The following is a 21,840-nucleotide window of genomic DNA, read 5'->3' as shown; positions in this document are numbered from 1 at the left end:
TGGTGTTATTTGTTGCTTAAAATGTTTATAAAATTCTACTACATACCCATCAGGACCAGGAGCTTTCCCAGGTTTTAATTTATCAATAGCCTTATTTACTTTCTCTTCTGTTAATGGACTTTTGAGATTATTGCACTGAAAGTCATTAATCTGAGGGAATTCTAAGTTATCCACAAAGGTTTGGAATACATTGTCATTAATATGATCTTGTGGACCATAAATGGTTTGAAATATTTCTTCGAAAACCCCTATTTCAATATCGGAGTTATAAATTGTCTTTATATTTTATTTCTTGTATTTTATAAGTGGGGTTCCTTACATTGATAAGTCTTGCTAATGTTTTGGAAGGGGTTTGAGCCCACTCCACATATTTGTGTGGCATCCCAAGTTCTGTAAAGTATACTGTTGCGTTATAATCTCATATAACTGTTTCTGTAGACTGGCCATTTGTTTCTCAATAGTAGGAGCGTAGTTTCTTTGTAGTGCCAGTTCGAATTGTCTTAGCTTGCTTTCTATTTTACTTATATTTTCCCTTCTTTGCTTTTTGTAATTTGATGCTTTTTGGATGAGGGTACCCCTAGCCGTACCTTTAAAGGCTGCCCATTGAATATCCAAAGCGATATCACTGTTTGCAAAGTTTTCATTTAAGTGAATAAGAGTTTATAATCTCTTGTCCTACTACTATAATTTTCAACAGGTTTGAGTTTAATGTCCAGTTTGATGTAATGTGGGTAGTAAAACCAGTTTTATTTTGTGAAGTTAGATTTATTTTTGAATGGTCTGATAAATGATCTAGGTTTTGAGTTATATTGTACTTAATATTGAGCAAAGCTTTGAGACATTTGAAATATGTCAATTCTACACCAGGATTTGTGGTATGGGGAAAAATGTGTATCTGCTACCTAGACTGTCTGTGTTGTTAAGTTCCAAGGGATCTGTTAGGTTGAAATCTTCAATTAGTTCTGATAAAAATGTTGTGGCTTGGGGAGACTGAGTATAATTTTTATTCGATCTATCTTTGAATGGACTGTTATTTTCCAATCTCCGCCAATTATAATCAGATGATCTGGGTGCTTAATTAGTAAGTTATAATCCTGTACCTGAATTAACTGTGTGCGTTATTGGGGGGGGGGGTATTTGTCAAAGCATTGTGAGTAATTATTACCGTGTGTTGTGAAATAATAGCATGAGAGGAGAAGGTGACATAACTCTCTTTCAGAATTTCCTTAGTGCCTGACCACTTACCACTATCCCCTGAAGGAGAAAGGTTAATCCAGTAAACAAGTAACACGTACATCATTCCAGAATTGAAAAAACTAAACATATACACAATTTTAACTATCTTACAGTAAATATTTTGCATTCCAAAAAACATCACAACACTGCTAGGATAAATGCCACCCAGCCAGCAACTTAAATAAGATGACAAATATAGATGTTATTAATCCAATAAGGCAGTAGGGGTAAATTGTGGCTTGTAATGTCATATTTCAATACAAGAAATATAACCTTATAGATGTAACCATGCGGCTAGATATAATATTTTATCACAAAACCTTCTTTTGAGTGCTATACAGCTCAGACATTAGAACTTGTTTTAGTAGAATGGACTCTGTTACTACATAGTGTACTATGGAGATATACTACATAGTGTACTATGGAGATATATTATGAGCATATATTATAAGTACCCTTCTTGTGTTCTGCCTATATAAGCATATAGAAAATCAACATAAGATATAGCTCCGCTATATGCTTCATATTAAAATGCATCTAGTACACAAAATTGTTACTTTACTTTCTCTAATATTCCGACTAATACTAGTCCAATGAGAGAGAGAGAGAGAGAGAGAAAAACTGTTGAATGAGCAAAAAATCATTTTTATTTACAATAGGATTTTAGACAAGTCCAAGTTTGAAGTGCATCTTTTCTTCATAAGCCTTCTTATTCTGGCGTGATCACTTTAACCTTAGCTTTCTCATTCAGTTCTTGTTTAAAACTTGTTTTCTTCCTTTACATCATCTAGATTGACTGTTTATGTCTTTCGGCTTTTCCTGGTTAGGGGTCGCCACAGCGGAAATCCGGTCCGCTAATGATTGGTAGTTGATTTTTACGTGCCGAGTTACCAGCCCTGACGCACAACCTTCAATGAAGGTACGCCCATTCACGCATGTCTCTACGCAGAAGATGCTCTAGCTGAGAATCGAACCGGACAGCATCTTACTATGAGGTGACACTTGCTGAAAATGATCACACCAGTAAAAATGTTTAATATGCTTTTCTGGCATCCTTATATAAGGTCCAACTTCACACTTTTAGTCTGTCCAGATTAAGCCCCTGCCTCAATAAATAATTGGTTTTGCTTTAAATATATTTAATCTGCTTTATATATATTTCATCAGTCTAAACCTAGCTGTTAAAAGTATACAAATCAACAGAAAATTAAGCACATCTAGATTGCCAATAATTACATAAATATTCTTCAATAACTGCCTTTAAAAATTTACAGTTAGTGAATTAAGGAAGTTTTGCAGTACCCTGTGTGATTTTTGAGCCACAAATTGTTCTTTTTCATTAAGTATAGATGCCTCTTGATTTTCAGCTTTGTAATATTGCAGTTAACTTCCTGGATGGCAATCTGGTCGAGCTATTGATGTCTTAATGCATTCACATGGTTCTTGCTTCTTTCTGGGACTTCTTGGCTCCGTAGACTGGAACTGGCTCCGACATCACTGAATGAGATAATCAACATGTGCAACGTGAGGTCAAAGGTCACGGGACGTCTGCTGTGTCTCAGCTTCCTGGAAAAATGGCTTTAGAATGTTGCAACGGAAAAGCCAGCTCATGGAGACTTTTTCTTGTAATATAAAGGTAAAAAATCTTCAGAAACTTCAAAATAATGCATACAAATACTAGTGACGCCTGTATTTCGTCGGATTTAAGGTAGTTTACAGTTTAAATGCATTTTAAATGCTGATAAGAACAATATAAATGTTACATTTTCCTGGTTATTTTGGATGGATTTCATTGAATGCTTTTAAGAAAGCTGAGTTTGCTTCTTCTTTACTTTTTACTTGGTATGTAGACCCCTTGTACTGGAACTGTAGAGAAGCACGATACTTCATTTGGAGCTTTATTTTGTTTTTTATTAAGTTTGCACAGAAGGGCGACAGAATTTGTCTCCATTGGTTGACAGCGAAGGCCAAGTCCAGTGCAATTGCTATTTTACTGCCTTTCCAAATTATTTGTTTTTTAGTTTTGCTGGCTTGTAAAACCATGTTAGCATGAGCTGCATTCAGTAATCTCACGTAGACTTGCCTTGGGGCATCAAGAGTTTGAGATTTTCTTAATGCTCTATGAAATCTCTCTATTACAAAGTTTTGTACTGCAGCATTTTTGTCCAAAGGTATTTCAAAGATTTCTTTTATTGCAGTATGTAAAGAAGCTTGATCGTATTATTCAGGGATGCCCATGATAAGCACATTATTTATTCTTGATCTTGCTTCTAAATCTATTTTTTGTTGTAGTTCAGACACTTTTTCTGTGGCATTAGCACTACTACTGATTTTTTCTTAGTTTCATTTTCTACAGTTTTCTCTTCATTTTCTCTAATCTAGATAATTGATTTAAAGTACTTCCAAAAGCATTTAGTTTTGTAGAAAAGGAGAGTATTTTTTCCTGGAAGAGTAATAGAGCTGCTTTGAGTTCTTTCATAAAAAAGGTTGTTCTGTCTTCATTTTGGCAGTCTGCTTCTGTAGATCTGTTTGCTGTTTTGCAGTTTTTTGTCTCTCTGTACAGACTTCTTTCTCCGGTGAAGTTAACTGTGAAAGTCTTGTTTTTGATGTTTGAGCTTCCATTGAGTCCATGTTTCTGTATTTTTCAAAGGTTTTTAGTGTCTATGTAGCTTCCTGTAGTTTATCGGTGAGGCCTGAACTGCTTGCAGAAATTCCTGTCAGCACATGTGGTTTTGAAGATAAGTATATAAATTCTGTATATTTTACAAAATCTTCTAAAAAGATGCTTTAGTATCCATTATAGTACAGTATTTCTTGATTTTGATGAGTTAGTAGAGGTGCTGGAGCCCAGACTGGGTTACATTATAATCTTTTGTCAGGAGCTGACTGAGAAGTGTGCTTTTTAGTTGGTGGCCATCTTGGAATCCCTGGGGACTCCAGACTTGAAGGAGAATTTATCATGTCTAACAGAAGTACTGAGATTGGTGGATGTGGAGTATGAAGCAGAATGGAAAAAAAAAAGTTATATAATCACAATAACATTCCACCAGTGTTGTCCATTTTCATTCTTTCTCAACATGTAGGTTTGGATCAGGTCCTCAGATCTGACTCGGTCGCTTTTTTACAGCTCATGGACACTGCAAACGCTTGAGCTCCTCCCCTTACTCATAATGCTCTAGTCCCTTCCATACCTCAGATCTTGTTTGTTGCCCTTTATTGCTTAATAACGCAAGAAATAATGGTTGCAGGAGAAACCACTACCTGGAGCTCAAAAAACTGAACTTTGGTTCACATTGTATCTTCTCATACTTCCAGAAGTCAAACAAAAAGTTAAGGGGATGGAGGAAGGGTAGCTGAAAAATGAAAATGGACAACACAGATGGAATGTTATGGTGGGTATATAACTTCTTTATCTGATGTCAATTTTCATTTGTTCCTCAACATGTGGGACAGAGTCCCCAGTTACCTGAATTCCAGGTGCACTCTAAGGATATTCCTGAGTGCTGCTGAGCCAAAGGCTGCTCTTTCCCTAGAGACCAGATCAACTTTGTAATGAGTAATAAAAGTATGAGGATTAGCCTAACTAGCTGCAGCACAGATATAGTCTATGGAAGATGAGAACAGAAATACTGAAGAGGTTGCCATGATCTGGCTAGATGAGCCCTCAAGGTTTAGGGCAAGGATAAAACCAATTTGCTGTAGACAAAGGTAATGCAATCAGTTAACTATTTAGCTAAAGTTCCTTTGGTAACAGCCTTTCCCAATTTTGATTCTGAAAAGCAGCCAAATTGCTCTGACTTTCTGAATTTAAAACGGTCAATGTCCAACAAATGTAAAATGTATTCCCCTTTGTTCGAGAAATTTAGGAAGAAAACTGGGAGATTGAAAGACTGATTAATGTTGGATCCTGACACCACCTTAGGAAGAAAAGATGGATTGGTTCATAAAAACACCCCATCTTTATGACAAATTAAATAAGGAGGTTTAGAAAAATAAGGATTGCAGTTCTGAAACTCTCTTAGCCAATTTACGGCTACCAAAATAAGAAGTTATGTACTCACCATAACGTTCCATCTGAGTAGGTAAACTTCATTTGTCAGCAACCTATGGGTTATCGGATCCTCATCGGACCCGAGCCGGCAGTTTCCAACAGCTAAGATCCGAGCTCCAAGCTCTTCCCCCTTACCCATAACTCCCTGCCATCCCTTCCTGACCTCAGATCGAGTTTGCCTAAAAGCAAGGCTTGCAATCACCACCTGTCTAGGGTAAATTGGGTGCAATCTACCATGAAGCAGGAATATCAAGAACATCCGAAGAGGACAGGGGGACGGAGGGAGGGGCGGTTGCTGACAAATGAAGTTTACCTACTCAGATGGAATGTTATGGTGAGTACATAATTTCTTAATCTGAAGTAGTTAACTTCATTTGTGCATCAACCTATGGGACAGAGTCCCCAGCTACCTGAATCTTGTGAGGCCCTTAAGGAAGGATGTTCCGGAGCACTGCGGAGCCAAAGGATGCTCTCCCTCTGGAAACCAGATCTAACTTATAGTGGTTTATAAATGTGAGAGAAGAGGCCCACGTGGCAGCCGAGCAAATGTCATCCAACAAAACTCTAGGTCGAAAAGCAGCAGAGGTAGAAACAGACAGAGTTGATTGGGCATGGACTCCCTGAGGAGCAGGCCTGCCAGAACTCTCATAAGCCAAGAGAATACACTGAGAAATCCACCTGGATAGTGTGACTTTAGAAACAGCTTTCCCCAAACTGGATTTAGCAAAGAACACAAAGAGCTGATCTGAACGTCTATAACTGGCTGTCCTGTGCAAATAAAATCTCAACTGTCTGTGTACATCCAAAGAGTGTAACTTGTATTGGCCTTTATTTTGGTAATTGGGAAAGAAGACTGGCAAATTAATAGACTGGTTAATGTTAGCCTCGGAAGCAATTTTGGGAAGAAAAGAGGGATTGGTCCTGAGGAATACCCTATCCTTGTGAAAAAGTCAAGTATGGAGGCTTGGCACAAAGGGCTTGAAGCTCCGAAACCCTTTTCACCGAAGTAATAGCGACTAGAAAAGCCGTTTTCCAGGATAAGAATTTGAGATCTACTGAGGCAGCAGGCTCAAAGGGAGAAGCTGGTAAGGCCTGGAGTACCAGCGATATTCCAAGGAGGGATCACAACCTTCACCGGAGGCCTTAATAGGAAGGTGCCTTTTAAGAAGGCCTTACACAATCTGGATGAGGTCAAAGGGCCAAGATCACATCCAACATGGTAATGAGCGATTGCCGCCAACTGTACTTTGACTGTGGAAGAGCTAGCACCTTTATCAAACAGTCCCGATAGAAATTCCAGCACAGCTGGTAACGGAGCTGTGAAAGGATCCAGATTCTGAAGTTCTGCCGAAATAGAAAAACGTTTCCATTTGCTACGATAAACTTTCCTAGTAGACGGCTTCTGAGCCACCACTAGGATCGCTTTGACCAGGGAAGAGATACCGGGAGTCCGAACTAACAGTGGAACTGGATCAACCAAGCTGTGAGCTTGAGGTTGTCCAGGTTCGGGGTTGGTAGACCCAAGGGGTGAGATATCATATCCGGGGCAGGATCTAGAATCCAGGGAGGATTCACTAGATGAGACCACAGATAAGGGAACCATGCCTGACGAGGCCAGAATGGGGTAATGAGGATTATCGTACTCCCCAACCGTCTGGCTTTCTGCAGAAATTTCAGCATCAGGAGAAGAGGCAGGTAAGCATAAAGTAGACCGGGAGGCCAAGCATGCACCAGAGCATCTCTTGGTGATTCCCCTGGTGGGGGAATTAGAGCAAAGTAGGTGTTGCACTTCGTGTTTGAAGGAGAGGCGAAAAGATCGCAACAAGGCTGACCCCATTTGGAGAAGATCTGCTTCGCTACTTTAGGATTCGGAGACCACTCGTACAGCGAGAGGATGGTGCGACTCAATTTGTCCGCTAGGATGTTGGACCGGCCCGGAATGTGCATCGCTACGGGAAAGCAGTTGGTGGAAATCGCCCATTCTCAAACTCTCATGGCCTCTCGACAAAGTGGATAGGACCTTGTTTGTTGATATACCAAACGACAGACATGTCCATTTGGTTCGCAATAGTCCTGACGGTAAGAAGGCTCTGAAGTGCTTGCAACGCTAACAGCACCGCCCTCATCTCCAGGACACTGATATGCAGTGAGGTCTCCGTCTGGTTCCACGTGCCTTGGATGGTCCTGCCGCAACAATGCCCCCCCCCAAGGCGAGAGGCGTCCGTGGTCACCGTGGCTAGGGGAGTGGACATAGAGAAGGGGTGCCCCTTTTGGAGGTCCAGAGACTGGAGCCACCATAAGAGGGCTCTCCTGCAAACCCTGCTGAGAGAGACAGGATGGCTCAGGGGATAACGCATGAAGGACCATTGGACTTGGAGGGTCCATTGCAGAATTCTCATATTTAGGCGCGCCATGGGAAGGAGACTGATGGTAGTCGCCATCGAGCCTAGGGCCCTCAGGACCAGTTCTGCCTGAGGGGTTGGACAATGAAGAATGGCTTGCACATGGAGTCTTAGGGATCGCATCCGGTCCGGAGTTAAGAAGGCTAAGAGCTGGTTTGTGTCCAAACTGGCTCCGATAAAATCTATGACCTGAGTCGGGAGTAGGGAGGATTTTCCAGCGTGGATCGTGATTCCCAGCCGGGGAGCTAGGCGAAGAAAGAAATTCCTGGCTGTGCAGAGTAGATGCCGTGTGGGGGCGGTCAGGAGCCAGTCATCCAGGTATGGAAAGACCTGAATTCCCTAGAGTCTCAGGTGGGCCGCTAACACCTTGAACACCCTGGGGGCCGTGGTGAGACCAAAGGGGAGGACCCTGAATTGGTAATGGCTGGCTCCTAGCCTGAAGCGGAGAAACCTCCTGGATCGTCTGTCTATTAAGATGTGGTAGTATGCATCCTTGAGGTCTATGAAGCACATCCAGTCGTTCTCCTGCAAGAGGGGAAGAATGGATTGAAGAGTGACCATCCGGAACTTTTCTTTGGCTATTGCCAGGTTCAAGAGGGTAAGTCGAGGATCGGTCTTAAGTCCCCCGTCTTTTTTGGCACCAAGAAGAACCTTGAGTAAAAGCCCGATCCGTACTGGTCTGGGGGGACGTGCTGGATCACTCCTTTTTCTAGCAGCTGCCAAATTTCTGTGGCTGCGGCCTCCCTCTGATCGGGTGGGACATCGGGGAGGCACCTGGGTCTGAGAGAGGGATGGAGAAACAGAATCTCGTAGCCTCTGGATATGATCCGAAGTACCCAGCGGTCTGTCGTGATGGACTCCCAAGCTGCTAGGTGCTTTGAGAAACGCCCCCAGACTGCCTCCAGAGTGGAGCAGTCAGGTAACCCCTCAGGGTTGCTGCATGGGCCGATCAAAGAAAGGTTCTCTGGACTCAAAGTTCTTCGGGCCCCCTCTGCCTCTAGGGCGGCGTCCACCCTGTCCCCCTCTGCCTCTGAAGGACAGGGAGTCCGGAGCAAAACGGGATTACTGAGACTTTCGGAACCACATCTTCTTCTGTCCCTTTTGGTTCTTAGAGAAGGACCTCTGGGGAGCAGAGAAGCGGACTCCGACGACAGACAATGTCTTCCCGTCTTTCTCGTTCTGGACCAAGGTGTCGCGTATGGCCTTGCCAAAGAGGGCAGAACCATCAAACGGGGCATTAGCGAATGACGCCTTGAAGTGTTCTGCAAAATCACAGTGGCGGAGCCAGGCCTGTCGCCTTAGTATGACGCCCGCAGCGCTAGTTCTAGCTGCCCCTTCCGTAGCATGGGACAGTAGCCACATAGAGGTATTGGAAATCGACCTGAGAGTGGCCATTCGGGTAGAGTACACCTGTTTGTCCTCTGCCGACATGGACACTGGGGGCGACCCAGCGTATTCTTTAATAAGATCCCGCTGGAGCCGTATGACGTGTGCCATGTAGTTCAGCGACCTTATGGAGAAGGTGGCTGAAACAAACATCCACTTCCCCAAACGGTCCATCGCCCGAGACTCCTTGTCAGGGGGATGGACCAAGGGACTCTCTTGGGCCAGTTCCCTTTTGGTGGCCGCCGCCACCAACATGGCATCTACAGGGGTTCCCTTGCTCCAATGAGACCTGTCCGAAGGGGGACTGAGAATTCTGTCGGGCCTCTTAGGGACGGGCTCCACAGTGTCCGGCTCCTTCCATGCCCTGGTAGTGATCAAATCTACAAGGGGATCGGCCGGAGGGGACACCCAAGAGGTAGACGGGCCTGCTTCAAATGCCTCCTGGAACACGGACTCGTCCGAGGTAGGCTTTGGGGCAGACCCCCCCCCCCCGATCCTGAGCATCTTCATGATGTCTCCAAATGAGACATCTTCGGGGGGTGATCTTGGGGAACCTTCCCCTCCTCTAAATCCGTGTCCTCTGTTAAGGACTCAGGGGAGTCCAAGTGCCTCCTTTTGCACTTGCGTTTGTGATGAACCTCCTCGGGGGGGCTGTCCGAGGAGGCCTCACCAACCACATCCTGTTCCAACAAGGGAACGATCTGGGACATCTGAGCAGGCTGTCCCTGGGGCCGGGTGATGGAAGTCGGACCAGTTTGCGAGGGAGTGCCAGGTGGAGCGGTAGCTAAGGCCGGGGGCCTGGAATTCCTCGACAGAACCTCTCCACCACGTCGAATGCCGAAGGAGAGCCACTCTCTCTTCGATCCAAGAGCAGACCCTCCCTCGGATCAGACGAGCAGATCGGGGCCGGAGCCGAAACGATCTGATCCGAAGGGCCAGTATGCTCTGACCTACCCGGAGCCGAAGGCATACTGACCACCTCGGATCCAAAGCTCAACTCTCGGCTCCGAGAGCCTGGACCCGAAGAAAAGGGACCCGACAGGCTCGAGGGAGCTGTCGGCACCGAAGTACCCGACTCCATCGGCGCCAACATTCCCCCAGCTCCAACGCTACTCGGCTCCGTAGACCCCGAACCCGGAAAACGGGTCTGGGAAGGAGCAATCGGGGCGAAAAAAGGGGTCGAGCTCCCCCCCGGAGTGGGGGGGGGGCAGGAGCACTCCCATCTGCAACTGGGCCTGGAGGAATCTCTTCTCATCATCCGGTCCAAGTCTGCATCTGTTAGGCTTCTAGTGGATCTGGAAGAGGCCACAGAGGCAGGACTGGCGTGCCGCCTCGATGACCTCGAAGGAGATCGGGCCTCATCCTCCTCCGGCCCCGGCGAATAGCTGGGAGAACGGAGCCAGGAAGAAGGTCCGGACGTCCCAGGGGGAGAAGCTCGCTTGGCTGGGGGGCCGAAGCGAAGGCCTCGGCCCGCCGCTTGTGTTTTTCTCGGCGCTTCTCCCTCCTGGCTTCCCTTATCCTCCTAGCCCAAGGTGGGAGGTTGAGTCCCGGCCAGAGATAGGGAAGCATCCGTCGGCGGTGCGGCAGGAGCCGCGGAGGGACCGGAGGACGGAGTCGAGTCCGGGGGCAGGAGTCCCGCCAGAATCAGCTTTGACCTCCGCTCCCTGATAGCCCTGGGGTTGAACGCTGCACAAATAGAGCAGCCAGAAGACAGGTGTTCAACCCCAAGGCATATCACGCACAGAGTGTGGCCATCAGCCGAGGAAAGCTTATGGCCACACTCTGTACACTTGGAAAAGAAAGTTTTGGCGGCCTCAGACATCCAAACTAAAAAACACATACGCTAGGCCCCAAAACCACACACACACACCTTAATGCTGACGAGAAACGGGGGAGGAAAGGCTAACAATTACACTAAAACTAAGGATAGGTAACAACACAAACTCAGTCAAAAATATTAACTATTTTACAAAGAAAGATTTTTCTCACAGAAAACCAACTGGGGAAGGCCTGGAAGCTCGAGATAAAGCTGCTGGTAGCAACAGCGGCAAACTAGATCTGAGGTCAGGAAGGGATGGCAGGGAGTTATGGATAAGGGGGAGGAGCTTGGAGCTCGGATCTTAGCTGTTGGAAACTGCCGGCTCGGATCCGATAACCCATAGGTTGATGCACAAATTAAGTTAACTACTTCAGATATATAGTTTTCCAAATTAAAAACTTTAATTCACACCTTGCAGCCAGCTCAAATGGTGAACGAGTCAGGGCTTGTAACACTAAACTCAAATCCCATGATGGAGTACGATCTTTAAAGAGGGGTCTCAGTAAAAAGATGGCTTTTATAAATGCCTTACAGAGTCACAAAGAAGCTAAGGTAGAACTGTCAACTCCAAAATGAAAATTAGAAATGGCAGCTACTTATGCTTTAACCATTGAGGAAAGTACAGTTGTGTACTCCTACCATAAATGTAGATGTTCGAGGGACTTCACTGTTGCAGTCATGACTGTAGGGTTCTCCCCTGCCGGCAGGCAGCCCTCGGTCGGCCAGAATCCCAAAGTCTGGGTCCGGCGTCGGCTGTTCAACCATGCTCCCTGACGTCAGAGCGCCAGGAGTACAAAGCTGACAGCTGAAGCCATCTTCTCCAGTTTTTCTTGCCCCATATGTCAGGAGTCCCAAAATGAAAAAGGTCCCATAACCTTTGCAAATACACCTCAGAAGAAAGGTGAAAAAAGAAAATACACAAAAGTAAAAATAAGAGGGGACAGGAGGGAGGGAAACACAGACTGCAACAGTGAAGACACTCGAACATCTACATTTATGGTAGGTGTACACAACTGTACTATGTTCATTGTGTTTCACTATTGCAGTCATGACTGTAGGGTAGAATCCCAAAGCTGAAAGAAAGGGAGGTGGTCATAAAGAGGAAGGGGCGGCTAAAAGGCCCTGCAAGACTGCACAGGCAAAGCCTGCCCTAGACTTAGAGTAGAGAGGTAGATTGTAGTGCTTAGAAAATGTATGCACTGAACTCCAATTTGCAGCTTCCAAAATGCCCTTGGTAGGAACTCCCCTGAGGAAGGCCGCAGAAGTGGCAGCAACTCTGGTGGAATGAGTCCGTATACTCCCTGGGATTTGCTTTCCATGGTGAGAATAACAAAATCTGATTCCATGAGCAATCCATTTAGAAATGGTCTGTTTTGAAATGGCTTTACCTTGGGAACTTGAAGCATAAGAAACAAAATTGTTCTGATTTTCTGATGTCCTTGGTTCTGTTCAGGTAAAAACATAGCTGTCTGTGTACATCCAAGGAATGTAAGATCCTTTCCCCTTTATTTTGAGGAATGGGGAAAAAGGTTGGCAAGTGTATAGTTTGATTTAAAGCCACTTTGGAAACCACCTTAGGCATGAAGGTAGGATTAGTCCTCAAAGATACCCTGTCTTGATGAAAAATAATATAAGGTTCCACAGCCATAAGAGCTTGTAACTCTGAAACCCTCCTGGCAGAGGTTAGGGTTAACATGATGGCTGTCTTCCAAGATAAAAACTTGATGTCAGAAGAGGCAGCAGGCTCAAAAGGAGGCAAGGTTAGTTTTTCCAAAACATAGTTGAGATCCCAAGCAGGAATAGGAGGAGATCTAGGAGGTCTTAAGTTCTTAGCTCCTCTGAGAAACTGTCGCATGAGCTGGTGGGAAAAGATGGGAGGGTCTGTATTATAATGAGCAGAAATAGCAGAGGCATGTATCTTAATGGAAGAGAAAGAAAGACCCTTATGTAAGAGATCTGTCAAGTAAAGTAAAATTAAAGCAATGTTGGGAAGAAGAGGATCAGAATCCTGAGCCTGCATCCAGGAACAAAATCTTTTCCATTTTCCTACATAAGATTTTCTAGTGCTAGGACGTCTGCCTTCTAAAATGACATCCATAACCTGCTTGGGCAGTAAAGAAGAAATCAAAGGCCCTGGATTAACCAGGCCGCCAGGCTGAGAGTTCTGACATGAGAGTGTAGAACCTGACCCTGATGTTGGGACAGAAGGTTCGGAGACTGAGGTAAAACCCAAGGGGGCTCCAGGCATAGGTTTTTTAGAGTTGGATACCAAAACTGCAGAGGCCAATTTGGAGCCAGCAAGATGATCATCTTGGGCTTGTCCTGTTTTATCTTCAATAAAACCTGTGGAAGAAGAGGAAGAGGCGAAAAGGCATATCCCGAGAGGTTCCTCCAACTGAATGACAGGGCGTCCACTTTCCAAGCTTCTGTGTGGAAAATCCTGGTGCAAAAAGTCTGTAGCTGATGATTGAGATGGGATGCAAAGAGGTCTATGTGAGGACATCCCCAGACTGCTGTTATCATCCTGAATATTTTGGTGTCCAGCATCCACTCATGTGGATCCGAAAGATTTCTGCTCAGACTGTCTGCCAGGAAGTTTTGTTTCCCTGGTAGAAACTGAGCTTGAAGATCCAGATTGCAAGATAGAGCTGTGTCCCATAGATCCATGGCTAGTCTGCAAAGGGGGTAGGAATGAGATCCCCCTTGCTTGTTTATGTACCACATAACTGTGGTGTTGTCTGTCCGTATTAACAGTTGTCCTGGTTGTATAAGATTCCTGAAGGCCAATAGAGCTTTCTGAACGGCTAACATTTCCTTTAAATTGATATGCAGGTGCTTCTGATCCTTTGTCCAAAGGCCCTGCAAACAATTGCCCTGAAAATGGGCTCCCCAAGCATAATCCGAGGCATCCGTGGTTAGAATCGGAGAGGCAGGAGGCAGACGGAAGGGCTTCCCTTTGTTTAGAGCACATGCCCTGGACCACCAAAGAAATTCCTTTTGAAGGCAAGGAAGAACAGAGATCAGTATGTCTAAACTGCGGCAATGCTGAGACCATACACTTTTTAGGTACCACTGTATTTTCCTCATGTGTAGTCTTGCATATGGTACGAGAAGGATGCAGGAGGCCATGTAACCCCAAAGCCTGCAGGAATTTCCTTGCAGATAGAGGAGTTAAAGTTGCCAAGGTTCTGAAAGGTGAAGCCAGCTGTAACTGTTTTTCGGATGTCAGAAATGCCATCTGGGTTGTGGTGTTTAGAAGTGCACCCAGAAAAGTTATCTGTTGTGATGGTGTCAAATTTGACTTTTTTATGTTTACAGAGAATCCCAGGAACTTGAGGAGGTTCTGTACAAATTCTAGATGCTGGAGTAAGACATCCTTGCTGTCTGCCTGAATTAGACAATTGTCCAGATAAGGGTAAATTTGAATTCCCTTGAGTCTGCAGTAAGCTACTACTGGAGCCAGGCATTTTGTGAAGATCCTGGTCGCAGCAGATAATCCAAAGGGCAGCGCAGAGAATTGAAAGTGCCTCGATCCGGCTGTGAACCTGAGGTATTTTCTGCGATCCTGCCTGATGGGAATGTGTAAATATGCCTCCTTTAAATCCAAAGTTACCATCCATGCATTTTTGGACAGCATTGGAAGTAGCTGCTGTAGAGTAAGCATCTTGAATTTTGGAATCTCTAGAAAGGTGTTCAAGACTGACAGATCCAGAATGGGTCTCCATGAGTTTTGCTTCCTTGGGACTAGAAAGAGCCTTGAATAAAAACCTTTTCCCATCTCTGAAAGAGGAACCAGTTCTATGGCATTCATAGCCAAGAGAGCTTCCACCTGGTTTAAGGCCTCCGTCCATTGATGTTTTGGAAGGTCTGGCCATCCGCTTGGCCTTGGCAAGGTATGAAAATGGAATCTGTAACCTCTTAAAACCACATCCAAAACCCATTTGTCTTGGGTTATTTGAGTCCAATTTTGATAAAAAAGAGAGAGTTTTCCTCCGAGAGGGGCTTCCAGGCAAGAAGTTCCTGTAGCCCCACAGAGGGAGTCATTGAGTTTGTTTCCTTTGAGATTGTGACCTGTCCTCTCCTCCCCTAGGGGTGGAAGCAGTCCACTGTCTTGGTCTATAAGCAGCTTGTGATTGAGGCCTCCCCCTCTGGGACATCTGTATCTACCCCTCTGAGGCCTGTCTGTGGTGGGAAAGGACCAATTTTTTGAAGGCCAATTCCTGCTAAATCTAGGAGGCTGTACTTGTAAGAAATCTTTAACTGTTTGCATGGATTTCGCCTTATCCTCCATCTTTTTAATCACCTCTTCAGCTTTTGATCCAAACAAAACATTATGCTGAACAGGAGCATCCAATAATTTTGCCTTTACCTGTTCAGGTAAATTTTGTTCCTTTAGCCATGCATGCCTTCTAATGACTGTGCCAGAGGCCGCAGCCCTACAAGAAGCTTCCAAGGCATCAAATCCACAGTGTAAACCATGCTTCCCAACCTGTTCAGTGGCATGCAATAAGTCATGTAATTCCTTATCTGCACAGGCAGAAATGGAAGTAAGCTTTTGTTTTAAGACAGACAATAGAAATTGCTGGTATTTAAACATATGAAACTGACCGTTTAAAGCCCTAATGGACAAAGTAGGAGAAGTGTACACCTTTTTGCCCCATCTTTCTAAGGATCGAGAATCCTTTTCAGTAGGAATAGGATTTTTGGCAGAAGCGGCCTTAACTCCCTTAGGACCCTGAGAAATGGTTTCAGGGTCAGCAGAAGGGTTCTTGTATAAAAACTGATGGGAATCAGGAACCCTGTAATATCTATCAGGCTTAACAGGAGCAGGAGGAAAAGAGTCAGGGGTTAAGTTAGCCTCTGAAAAGGCATCATCCACAATATCCAAAACAGGAGGAATAGCCAGGGGTCTATGTTGGGGAAGAAGAAGAAATTCCCTCAGTCTTTTCTTGGATTCCGAATACTCCTGTCCTTCCCAGTGGAAATGTTCCCTCATTTCATGCAAAGTTTCCCCAAAAGAGAAATCCTCCGGGGGAGAAGCTGAAGGAATGGATTCTTCAGCATCAGAATCCTCATAAGGAGGGAAATAATATTCCTGATCAGAAGAAGAAACTGAGGAAACAGAAGCCTGATTAGAGGAATCATAAGAAACATCCTGCCTTGGCCTTTTGTCTGGAGGGGGATGAGAACCCCTAACCATAGTAAGTAAATCCTCCGCCATCTTGAGTAACTGTTTCTGTGACTTGGGAGCCGGTTCAGAAGAGGCCTGTGTAAAAGTCTTTGATTTTGAAGGAGTCTTTGCCTTTGGCTTTGCCTTTATTAGAAGCTGAGTAGGCCTGAAAACCCCTTCGGAAGCCGGTACCTGCACAGCAGCTCCGGACCCATCTGAAGGAGCATTGTCCGAAGGTCCTGCAACAGAAATATTTAAAGGCCTGGTTGGCTCCTCATGAGAGTCCGTTTCGGCCGTCGGTTCTGAAATGGCCGACGACAGGGTCTGCAAAAGCGCCTCACTGACGACGGCCGAACCTGAAGCTGGCTCCGCTTGTGCGCTATCATCAGATTTGGACCTCGGAGGCCTGTCTTTATCCTTGCGACGTTTGTGAACTCCGGTAGCCAGGACCGTATCCTACATTTTGTAGTTAAAGCGCCTACCGAAGTAATGAAAAGCAAAATCATACCTTTGCTTAATTGTACGTTGATTGAATCTAGCACAAAACCGACAACTAGCTACAGGGCCCAAGCAAGGAATACAGTAAGAATGAAAATCCTTATGAGGTATTTGCTTCCCACATGAAATACAATTATTAATTTTTTCTGACATCAAGTGGAGCAAGAAAAAAAGTTTCCCCAACGGGGTACTTGGCTTTGAGTGGAGAAGAAAGTCTTCGGACCTAAGTATATCAGTAAAATTCGTCAGGAGTCAGCCGACCAGCACTTGCCAACTGCTATCACCGCACGGCAAGAAAGACTGGAGAAGATGGCGTCGGCTGTCAGCTTTGTACTCCTGGCGCTCTGACGTCAGGGAGCATGGTTGAACAGCCGACGCCGGACCCAGACTTTGGGATTCTGACCGACCGAGGGCTGCCTGCTGGCAGGGGAGAACCCTACAGTCATGACTGCAACAGTAAAACATGATGAACTTCTGGCCTCTTCATTTAAAAACAGTAGCCAAAAATTCAAGAACTCTAGGTACTGGCACCGAAAAGGGGTCAATGTCTTTCTGTTGTGCCCATAAAACAAATCTTTTCCATTTACTTTTGCAAACTTTCCTAATGGAAGATTTGTAGGAAGACAAAAGAATGTGATGGACGGGGAGGACAACCAGGGTTGTTTAGCTCTCAATGAAACTGGAGAAACCATGCAGTCAATTTTAGGCCCAAAATGCCTGGGTGAATCATGTCCATTAGGTGAGACAGACTGTCTGGAAATGGATCCAGGATCCAAGGAGGGTGAAATAGACTAAACCAAAATAAGGGGAACAAAATCTGACAAGGCCTAAAAAGGGCAATGAGGATGACTGCGCTCTTCAATCGAGATGCTTTCCTGGGGATTTCAGGAGTTGTGGGGCAAGCACAGAGGAGACCAAGGGGCCAGTCGTGGAGGACAGCGTCTCGGTGACTTCCCCCAGTGGGTGGCATTAGGGCAAAGAACCTGCTGCACTTGTTGCTGAGGGAGATGCATAGAGGTCGCAGCATGGCTGGCCCCATCGGCAGAACACCTTCTCTGAAATTTTCTTGTTGAGAGACCAGTCGTGAGGCAATAAGGTGGACCTGCTCAACTTGTATGCTATCACACTGGATTTCCCTGCAATATGTGTTGCTATCAGAAACCAACTGGATGAGATCATCCATTGTCACTCAGAACTTCTCAACAAAAGTGGTAAGATCTGGTTCCACCTTGTTTGTTGATGCACCAGACTACTGACATATTTTCCGTCTGAATTGCAATAGTCCCTAAAGGGAGAGGGTCTTCGAAGGCCTGTAAGTCTAGGAGAACTGCTGCCATTTCTAGAACATTAAGTGTGTTGGCCTCTTCTGGGGCCAGTTGTCTTGGACAGTCTTTCCCAACAAGTGCCCCCCCACCCAATCAGGGATGCATCTGTGGTGACTATGGCCTTAAGCTGTGGAAGCACGATCTGTTCGGAGCAAATCCACCACTAGAGGTACCTTTTGCATGCCAGAGTTATTTTGATCTGGGTGGACAAAGGCTGGTTCACTAAGTCACCAGGGTCCACTGAGGAATTCTTATATGGTATCTTGTCAGTGGAGCCAAAATTATAGCAGCAGACATTAAACCTAAACCCTGTAGAACCAGTCAGGCTGACAATGAGGAATTCTGAATTAACTTTTTGACTTGAAATCAAACAGTTCATTCCTTGGCAAGGGAAGAGAGACTGCCACTGATACAGTACTGAACAAGGCTCTTATGAATTCTAGCACTTGAGTTGGTTCTCGCTGAGAAATGTTGAGATTGACTGTAATGTCTAATTGAGAACACAAGTGGAGTGCAAAATCACTCGCTTTGAACAACAGATGTCTGGTCGGAGAGATTATGAGCCAATCATCCAGGTAAGGAAACACAATCTATGCAGTAGCAACACAGCTAATGCTACTGCCATGCATTTGAACATGCTGGGGGCTTGTGATGAGGCCAAAGGGGCAGTGATCTGAATTGGTAATAACTAGCTCCCACATGGAAGCGTATGCATCTCCTGGATTGCCTGTTCATTTTTATGTGATAGTATGCATCCTGAAGATCTATACAGCACATCCAGACATCCTTGTGCAGGAAAGGCAACATGGCTTGAAATGTGACCATCCAGGACTTTGTATACTGAACCAGTTTGTTCAGACTGCTGAGATCCAAAATTGATCTCCAGCCCCCTGTTTTTTTTGGCACTAAAAAGAAACTTCAGTAAGTTCCGGATTCTTTCTAGTCTGGGAGGGACCTCTTGGGTGACTACTTTTCTAGCAGCTTTTTTATATCTAGAGCTGCTGCTTTCCTCTGACTGGGTGGAACATCAAGAATTTTGCTTACTGTTGTAGAATGGGGTAGAGAAAAGCATATTACATAACCTCTAAAAATAATCCTCTGCACCCATGTATGTTTTGTAATGTCCAGCTAGGCTCACTAGTGCAGGGACAGATGACCCCCCCCCCCGAATACCTTCAGAGGTGGACAATCGGGTCTCCTTTCAAGAGCGCTGGTAAGAGTCGGTCAGAGAAGGAATCTCTTGACCCCTGGTTCTACATGTATCGTCTGACAAGCGAATGGTGTCTTCAATTAGACCCCTCTGGCCCTGGGGGAAATATCTCCACATGGATCATGGAAAGGACCCCAGGACTTTCTGAGCCATACTTTCCCACCATCTCATTGATTCCAAGAGACGGTTCTTGTAAAAATTCAAAAAACGTATACTCACTGCAGACAAGGTCTTATCACCTTGTTTACACCCGGAGAGTGTGTCTAACTTTAGGGCCAAACAAAGAACTTCCGTCACAGTGTGCATTGCTGAAGGAGGACTAGAAGGGTTCCACAAAATCACACAGGTGCATCCAGGCATGTCTCCTAATGGGAATGCCTGAACCCACTGCACTTGAGGTACCTTCAGCTGCATGTGAAATGAGCCTCATGGAAGAATTTGCAATGGATGGTAGGGTAGCCAACTGAGTCAACAGTAAGTCTGCACCTCAGCAGTTGCTCCTGAGAGGGATTTGGAGAGTTCTTTAGTCAAATCCCTCTGAAGTCTGGTGAAGTGCGCCAAATAAGTCAACGATCTAACCATAAGTCACTGAAATGCAAACACCCTTCCCAAATCTGTCCAACGCAATGAACTCCCTGTTAGGGGGGGGGAGTGAATAGATTAACTCTGCTATGCAAGTTTTCTCTGTGGCCACCGCTATGACCATGCCATCTACTGGCACTTCTTAGCTCCAAAACTCTCTTCCCTTTGGTGGTGCCAAGATCCTACCTGATCTCTTAGGGATTGGCTCATCAGAATCGGGTTCCTTCCATGCCAGAGACACCAAATCAATATGATTATGGGCGGAGTCACCCAGGAAGTAGACGGGCCAGAACCAAAGGCCTCCAAGAAAACCAATTCTTATCATGAAGGGTTATTGGTAGAAAACCCACCCCTTTTTGTTTAAGGGATCTCCATCGTCACATGGTGATCCTGGGGACCCTTCCCTTTCAATGAAATCCTAACGGGAGTCTAAGTACCCCCTCTTACACTCTCTCGCTCTCTTCCTATGGACTTCTTAAGTGGGATGTTCCAGTGACGTATCAGATGACACGTATATCCTTGCTGGATAGCCTGGAGACTCTGTGCTGGCTGTCTCTGTGCAGTAGAGTGCTGAGACTCAAGGCAAAAAGACATACGAGATCCAGAAGGAAGATCCGAGGGGGGATAGTTTGTACTCTAGAAGAGAACACACACTCTACCACCTCAAAACCACAATGCCCTGGGGAGGACACTGATGGAGCTGAGAGACATGATTACAGACCGTCGACTGCCTCTGACACAAAGGCCATCCATCTGAGGCAGAAGTCTGAGCTGAGTTGTCTTAAGCTGAGGCTCTGAGGGCAGAGGTGGCTCAAACAGTTCTGGAGTCAACTCTACCATTTTGGATCTGACACAACGATGCTTCAGCTCCAAAAGTCATCTGGCTCCAACACTCTGAGTCAGTCTACTCAGAGAAGGTATCGGAACTGAGGATACAACAATCCTCGGATCTAATACAGATGGCCCCAGAAAACTCAGATCCAAGGGTTCTGAAGCCAAAGGACGGATAGCAGAAGGAGCCAAGTTGGGTAGAGTAACACTAGTAAAGGTCTCGGACACGAAGGGTTCACAGCCGGGAGAACTCCCATCTGAATCTGTGCTGAGGGAAACTTTATCATTCTCTCCACATCATCTTCTGCCAGACTCCTGGCAGAATGGGAAAAAGAGGCCAATGAAGGGGTCCTAGAATGATAGCATCTCTCTAAAAATGGGGATGGTAGCCAACAGGCGACAGGGTCAAGAGAGGAGGAATACCAGAGCCAGGGAATCTGTTTCGGCTCTGAAAGAACTGGATCCAATGAGGCAGACCTTGTATCCGAAGCTGTCAGATCCAAGGATTAGGTCTTCAGATGCAACCATTTCAAGGTTTTCTGGGCTGGCTCTGTGGTCAGATCAGGAGGAGGAATAATAGAGGATACAGAAGGCTCCTTTTGGCATCTTCTGGACTCCTTCTTGTCTACTTTCTTTTCTACCTTGGATGGTTGAGCTCCAGTCAGTTACTCAGAAAAAGAAGTCCTTTCAAAATCCATTTGTTCTTCCTACTGATCAAAGCACTGGGGTTAAAGACTTTGCAGATGTCAAATGTTGCCTTTTAAGTCCTTAGGACCTAAACATTATACATGAGCTGTGGACAGACAGAGGGATCTTATGCCCTCACTCTCAATTTCTTGAAACTCAAGGTTTTTCAGCAATTCTAAACAGTACTGCAAAATAAAGGGCAGAAAGTTTTTTTTTTCAAGTTAGAAAAATCACAAACAATTGTAACTAACAGGTACCATAAGTTACAGGAGAAAGAACATGAAAAAAAAATACTAACAGTGGTAAGCAAGTTACCCTAAACAGGCACAGGCTCAGGGAGGCAAAATAAAATTAGACACAAATTTAAAGATAGCCAAAAACAATGCAAAAAATTATTTAATCTATTTCTTATTACAACACCAACGTCGACAGCTGACAGCAACCACATCCGTAAGCCAAGGCGGTAAAAAAGATCTGAAGTGTGGAGGGGGACTAGAGAATTATGGGCAAGGGAGGAGCTCAAGAGTTTGCAGTATCCACAAGCAGTAAAAAGTGTCCATGTCGGCTCTCAGGAATGCATCATAACCCACACATTGAGGAATGAATGAAAACTGATATCAGATCAAATGATACTATAGTGGAA

At 45.2% G+C, this 21,840-nt stretch overlaps 1 protein-coding gene across 1 annotated transcript in view; it reads right to left on the bottom strand.

Annotated features, from left to right (window-relative positions):
- The window catches only part of HELZ (helicase with zinc finger), a 3,197,037-nt gene that overhangs the window by 2,520,786 nt on the left and 654,411 nt on the right, over window positions 1–21,840 (bottom strand). The window lies entirely within an intron of this gene.

This window comes from Protopterus annectens, chromosome 10.part0 (genome assembly GCF_019279795.1).
Source record: "Protopterus annectens isolate FY-2018-M chromosome 10.part0, PAN1.0, whole genome shotgun sequence".
Lineage (NCBI taxonomy): Eukaryota > Metazoa > Chordata > Ceratodontiformes > Protopteridae > Protopterus > Protopterus annectens.
Note: the sequence above shows the minus strand (reverse complement) of the source record. Positions and strands in the feature narration are given on the sequence as shown.